This window comes from Myodes glareolus, chromosome 17 (genome assembly GCF_982192425.1).
Source record: "Myodes glareolus chromosome 17, mMyoGla1.1, whole genome shotgun sequence".
NCBI lineage: Eukaryota > Metazoa > Chordata > Mammalia > Rodentia > Cricetidae > Myodes > Myodes glareolus.
Window position 1 is genome coordinate 49,013,447 of NC_142042.1, and position 7,127 is coordinate 49,020,573.

Genomic DNA, 7,127 nt, shown 5'->3' on the forward strand with positions numbered 1-7,127 from the left:
GGTGCCAAGTTCTCAAAGGGGAGCAAGCCAGAGGATTGCAACAGGGTGGGGAGTAGGGGGCTCGGCTGGAGATATGTTAGCTTTCTCTCTCCGCAAAAAGCACTTGCTATAATCCTCTGAGAAAGAGAAAAGTTTGGTTTGGGCTCAGTTTTAGAGCCTTGATCCTTTACCCAACCCCCCCACCACACACACACACAATTGTTGTGGACCTGTGTTGGAGTATGGCAGGAGAGTGTGGTGGAGAGAAAACATTCACCTCATCACACGACAGGGTGCAGAAAAGAGGAGGAGGGATCAAGGGTCCCACACTCCATCATGATCCGAAGACCCCCACCACCACCATCAGATCCACCCTGAAAGGCACACCACTTCCCATTAGCATCTTTCTGGGAGCAAGCCTTTGGCACACAGAGTGCTGGAGCATGGGGCCAGACTGGCTATGGCCTCGCATTAAACAGTTATTGAAGAATTGGGTTTAAGCGGCTACACAAGCCTCTCTCAGGTGGTTTGCTCTTGGAACTGGCTCCTGGAGCATCTGCCTGCCTTCTTTATCCTCAGCATCCATTCTGTGTGAAGGGAAGCTGGGCCTGCTGAAGAGGTCGTCCCACCCCACTTCCAGGACTGAGGGGCAGCTGATTGGAAACAGATGGCAGGCCCTGGTGGGGCTCCATGAGAGTGGCAAGGCCGTGGTGGGCCCGACTCCCCGCTGCTGACCTCAGACCTGCACCACTGGCATGTCCAGGCCGCAGACTCTCTGTCAGCAAAGCCGCATCCGTCCTGCAGAGAGATGGTCACTGTGGCTGCCCACACCCTGACCCGGCAATTTCCCTGCCACGGTGAGAAACCTCCTGCATTCCAACTGGGTCTTCAGCCTGGCCGGGGAAGGAGAGATGCCAACTAGGTTCTTGGAAAGTCACAAGGCTTGCAGAGGTCTCTGTCGCCTTGCTTGGCTCTTCCGTGGACCTGGACCAGTACAGTGCTACATAAAGACACCAGGGTCCCATTTGCCATGCAATAGGCCATACTGGCTGAGCGCTGAAGTCTTGCCACTTACTCCTAACTAATAACTCCATGAGCTCCAGCTGTTAGGAAGATGTGAGGCTCAGAGAGGGGATCTTGTCACTGGCTGCTAAGTGCAGGACTCAGGGGCCTGGTCCTCTGTGGTGTCTGTTGCACCTGTCTCTCTCAAATACTCCGTGTACCCATTGCTCCCGAGGGAATGCAGGCTTCTGCCCTGGGAACCCCTGGAAACCTGTGACCAGTGCACCACAGTGAATGCAGAGCACCGAGCAGTCTCCGGGGGCTGAGTGGGACAGAGAGTTCTGTGTAGTGTGCTTGTTGTTGGCCGGCTTTGGCCCTACCCAGGGCCCTCTACAGAGGGAGTTCTGACTGTGGTCTCTGAATATCCTGGGAAGCCAACTCCCACGTGTTGCCTCATCTTAACCCATGCTTGCACAAGGCCTTGCCTTCATAGCCCTAAGCCCCACTGGCACCTGGAAGGTCCATCAGCTTCCAAGGGTCATCCCTCCTGTGTCCTTCAGCAGCTCCTGAAGCCACTTCCCTGACCACCATTTCTCGGACCACCTCGGAAGGCATCTCCTGTCCTGAATTCCTCTTGATTATCCCATCCCTGACTGCTTGTCCAGGAGTCCAGAAATGCACTTCCTGCTTCTAGAAGTATCAGGTGTTTCTAGAGTATAAAGAGAAAAGGCGGATCTCAAGTGCTGGACCTTCTCTCTGCCTTGCCTTCTCCTTGCTATCTATCAACAGGATGCCCCATTGGAGATGGCCTCTTCTCTGTTCTGAACCAGGGCTGCTTTGATGGTCCATGGGCAGGTGAATGAACACTGAGGTTGGCCATCAAGGGCAGGATCTGGGAGCAGCAGATGTGGACAGCTCTCTAAGGATGGTGGGGCCATTGTGTTGTGGGATCTGGAAAGGAGATGCAGCCCCACCTCAGCACGAGGGATGGAAATGGACCAAAGCTCCGATGCAGTGTGCAGGAGTCCTAGCAAGCTCCACACTGGGGGGATGCCCACAGATGGCGTGGGGCAGCCTTGAATGTATGAGATGGCGCTGGAAGGAGCTGAGAAAATCAGAAACCTCTGTCATCCTCGGCCATCTTTGGAGCCATCTACAAGGTTCCTACAGCTGTGTCGTGCACTGATCGGCACAGGGCCCACTTCCTCCTCTGACCGTGTGTGACTCCCTCAGTAAGAGCAGGTCTTCATTTCAGTTCTCCAAGCAGAGGCACCAAAGCTGGGCTCCCCACCTCTCTCTTGAGCAATCAAAGAGCAGCCGCTTTGAGAAGAAGGTGCATTCTTTTGACTATATAGTTGCCTCTTGACTTACGGTGGGTCTGGGTTCCAGTAAGTATATCCTACACTGAAATTGTCATTGAAGATGCAGTTCATATACCCAGTCTCCCCCAGATCATAGCAATTCAATAGATTGTAGGGTCCCCTTCTGATCACATGGTCCACTGGGAGCTGTGGCTGGCTGTTGATGCCCCAGCCTCATGAGAGAGGATCAGACTACATATCCATAGCAACAGAAAAGATCCAAATTTTAAGCTTTGTTTCTGTTGAGTACACATTGTTTACACGCCACTAAGCCATACAGTCATTGTAAGTTTGGAACCATATGTATTAGACTGGATAGTTTCTGATTTTTCTTTTATCTTTCTTTTCTTTCTTTCTTTTTTTTTTTATTTTTCGAGACGGGGCTTCTCTGTGTCACTTTGTTGCCTGCCCTGGAACTAGCTCTTGTAGATCAGGCTGGCCTCAAACTCACAGAGATCCTCCTGCCTATGCCTCCCGAGTGCTGGGATTAAAGGCATGCGCAACCACCGCCCAGCTAGACTGGATAGTCTTTAATTAAATTATAAGTCGAAGACATGCAAAAATATTCACTTCTCAGATGTTTGCCCCTTATGGTTGCTGAGACAACTGGTCCTGCTGGGAGCAGACTGTGTGCCAGGTACTTACAAAATCTCCCATCTCTGTCCTCTTAGTGTTCATGATGTGGGTGCTTTGGGGGTCACCATTTTAAAGGGGATGAAACCAAAACACATCTTTCCCAAAGTCAGCTGGGAAAGGGCCTTCCAGTCCCATCTCCCTCCTCCCAAAGGCCTTCAACAACACATTCCTCTCTCACGCAGCAGCTGGGGTGTACACACGCACAGTCTAGGATCCAGGCTTGCAGGAGGAGCTCCGGAAAGCACAGGCCTACGCAGATGGTAGGTAGCTTCCATCAGATACACTTCTCCTATCCCAACAAGGTACCATGACAGAGGGAGCACTGGGGAAGCAAGTGATCAGGGTGACCACAGCCCGTGACCCTCAGGGGCCCTCAAGTTTCCACTGCCCACCAGCAGGTTTCACAAGCCTACTGACGTTGACAGGGTGTCCTAAATGGAGCGAGCAGGAAGCTTCGGGCCTGTGGTCTGCCAGCATTGCTCAGAGTTTCCTGGGCTGAGCCTTTCTGTGGGGCCTCCTCGGGGCTCTGCCAATGCCCCCATCCTGAGGCTTTGTGGGTCCCGTCTGGCTCTGAAAGACATCCTCTGCTCACTACAAACCAGAAGGGTCTGGGTGTTATTTCCCAGGGTCCTCCAGGGCTGCCAATGATCTTAGGGTGTCTGATGGTTTATAGGGACCAGTTCTACCAGGGACAGTGCTACCGCCAATCAATAGATCCGAGTCCTCCTCTTGAGTCAAGGCTACTGGCATTGTAGCCCTGGGCAGGAGTCTTATCTCCCACACTCCTGCCCTCATCCACTTTCCATGACAGCTAGAGAACCCTCAGCAATGGAGAGGTGCCCCAAGAGCTGATGACTCTCATGATGGAACCCCAGTCTGCCCCCAAACCCGCCCCAAGTCACTCTTCCTTATGAAAACTTCTAAGGTGATTTCTAGGTCTCTGCAAAAGAGAGGAAGGGCATCCCAGGGAGGAGAGTACCCAAGGCAAGAAAGAGAGGAGGGAGGGAGAGAGAGAGAGAGAGAGAGAGAGAGAGAGAGAGAGAGAGAAAAGAGAGAGGAGAGAGGGGGGGAGAGGAGAGAGCGCTCATGCTATGGATATGCACTAAGATTTCTCTCATAATATGCCTCTGTTTCAATGTCTATGCGGTAGGGATCCTTACACCCATTTTATGGAAGAGGCAACAGGGTCCAGGGCACTAAAACACCTTGCTCAGTGTTACATAGTTAGAAAACCTGAGATGAGAGATTGAAAGGAGGCAGCCAGGGTGGTAACACTGGAAAGGATGGGAGAGGTAGCCGAGGCTGGACACATCCATCCTGCCTACTGCTGCAGGGTGATACAGGGCTTGGCACACTGTGGGTACCCTAGACATGTTCCTCGGGTGCTTTCTCATGTGTCTCCATTACTGATTGAGACACATCTCGCTCAGAAAAGGGATGCTGGCTGTTGTTGGGTTGGAGGTCCGTCTGGGTCTAGGGACAAGTATAGCTACACGGCTGTTGTGAGGGAGCTAGACTCTTTCCTGGTGCGGTTCCCAACCCCACAGGCAGGACCCAGAGAAAAGTCAGGGCTGGTTTTGTTTGTTTTTGGTATGTGTAGGGTGTGTATGGTATGTGTGTTCATGTACAAGGGAATGCATGCACACATGTATGACCCTGTGTGTGGAAGCCAGATGTCTATGACCATGTCTTCCTCCAGCACTCTCTACTTTATTGTTGGAGGCAGTCTCTCACTGGGCCACAAGAGCGCTGATTTGACCTCCAGGGATCCTCCTGTCTCTGCCTCCTCACTTCTAGGGACACAGGTAGACACCATCACACCTTTTAGTACATGGGTGTTGGGAATCTGAACTCAGGTCCTCGTATTTGGACAGCAAACACTTTATGAACCAAGATATCTCCCAGCCCCAGCCAAGGTTTTTATTCTATTTTTTTAAATTACGTTTATGTATGCATGTGCGTGCACATGTGTATGCCGTGACACACGTGGGGAGATCAGTGGACAGCTCTTGCGAGTCAGTTCTCTCTTTCTCCCATGTGGGTTCCCAGGATGAAGCTCAGGTTGTTAGGTTTGGCGGCAAGTGCTCTTCTTACCCGTCTTACTGCTAAGCCATGCGCTGCCCATCCACCTTCACCCTGGTAAAATTGTAAAGTGTCCCCATCTCCCTGGGACCTGCTCCCTATAGCTCAGCCTCTCCTCTCTACTCCGAACACTGCCTTTACTCCCTCCCTCCACGGGAGAGCTGGGTCCCAGAGTACCAGGTGCTGCAGAACAGAGACAAAGTTGGAGGTGAAAGCTCTGCTTCCAGCCAGCAGAGGTTACTGAGAAACCAGCTTGTCCCGGGACTGCAGTGCTAGGGGTGGGTGAGAGAGGATGCTTCCGTTCCCTGAGGCATTCAGACCCCACCAGGAATGTGGCTTTGGGCCAGGATCCCTCTGGACAAGAAAGGATGACTCTGCAGAAACAGTGTCCTGGCCCTGGGGATGAGTGGAGCCACTATGTTGGAGACGGGAGCCAATTGGCCTTGGAAGAATTAATAGCCTCAGCCTTTAGCCCCACCCTCCCTTCCCAGTAGTCTCCCCCCACTTTAGAGGTGTCCTCTGGGCTGAGGTTTTAAGACCCTCAGTGGCAAGAGTTGAGACATCTGGGAGGGGCCCAGAGGAGGAATTGATAAGGGTGGGGGAGGGGGAAAGCTGGCAGCCTAATTTAAGACTTGCAGGCCTGGGCCCGAGGAGTGAGCCTGGGCAGGCTGCTCGCGGGGAATTCCAGCCTTGGCCAGCCGCTTGGATGCACATGTGTTTGGCCAAGCATAGCAAGCCACAAAGCAGCTTCTTCATCCTTCCAGGCCTGCTTCTGAAAACTAGGGATCGGGAACCTTGGGAAATGTCTCTGTTACCAGAAGCGCCTCATGCATGGCACCGTCCTGTCACCACCAGGGTTATAATGCCCCTGCAGTAGCACCAGCCTTCTGCACACATGTAGACCACTTGGCAGATCCAGATGAGGATGGAGGGGTAAGAATGACCATCCCATGGCTGGGCTGGCGATGGCTGCTGGCGTTTGTTGAGTGTTCCCCACACAGCCTCCTAACCACTATAACTAATGTCAAGCATTCCTCCCAGATGGCCCCAAAAGGGAAGTAAGAAACCGCACAGCAGGTGAAACACTCTGTCCAGTCCCCGGCCCAGATAAATTCTAAGCCTGCTTGGCATGTGCCCTCCTGCCCCTACCCTGGGAAGAAGGTAGGAAGATAGCGTTCCCACAGCCTTGCCCCCTCCTCCGTGTCTCACACAGTGACTGAAGGTCACCAGGGTCAGTCTATGGAAACTCTGACCCCTGCCTAGGAAGCATTGCAACATCGGACTGTCCAGTGTCACACATCACAAGGTGCTTGGCGCTCTCAAATAGCCAAGACTGGGACCTAAGGCGAGGTGACATGAGCCGGTCTCCTGACTTACTGTCGGATGACTTAGACTCTGGTCTCTCTCCCCAGCTCTGGGCCCCACCCCTGCGAGAAGAGAGAAGACTGTGGGTGTTCTGTGTCAACTACAAGATGGAAACGGCACATGAGGTCTCTGCAGCCAGGGACCTGGCCAGAAAGCTAGCAGAGCAACCGTGGCAGACAGTGGGGTGGTGCGGAGGCTGGGAGAACTCAGCAAGTCCAAGGCTGGCATCGTGCTGCTGGGGTGCCAATTCAAGAGAGAGGCCAGCGTAAAAGGGGACAGCTCCTTTCCTCTAGTCAGTGACTGAGACCACTTAGGGGCGACCTAAAAGGCTTCCTTCGGTGAGGCGGAAAGCAGCAGAATGACTTTGTCTTCCCAGGAAAACCGCATGCGCAAAGTGTGGTAGGCTGGCGTTATGTGACTGCCCGCCCCAGCAAGAGTCCTGTTTGCCGACTTCCTTCTGTTCTGCTCTAACCTGGATTCTGTTGGTTAACTGGTTCCTGTTGCCCCAGTAACGAAGCCATAACGGAGGTGGCTGGGAATGGCTGTGTGAAGTCACTGAATTATCACAAACAGGCCCAGGGCCAAGCAAGGGTGGTTACAGCTTGGTAGACTTAGTCACTCCTGAAACCAAATGTGGCCTCGAGATGGTCATAAATACACGCAAAACAATGGACCTCCGAAAGATGCACCTTAGTTAATTTA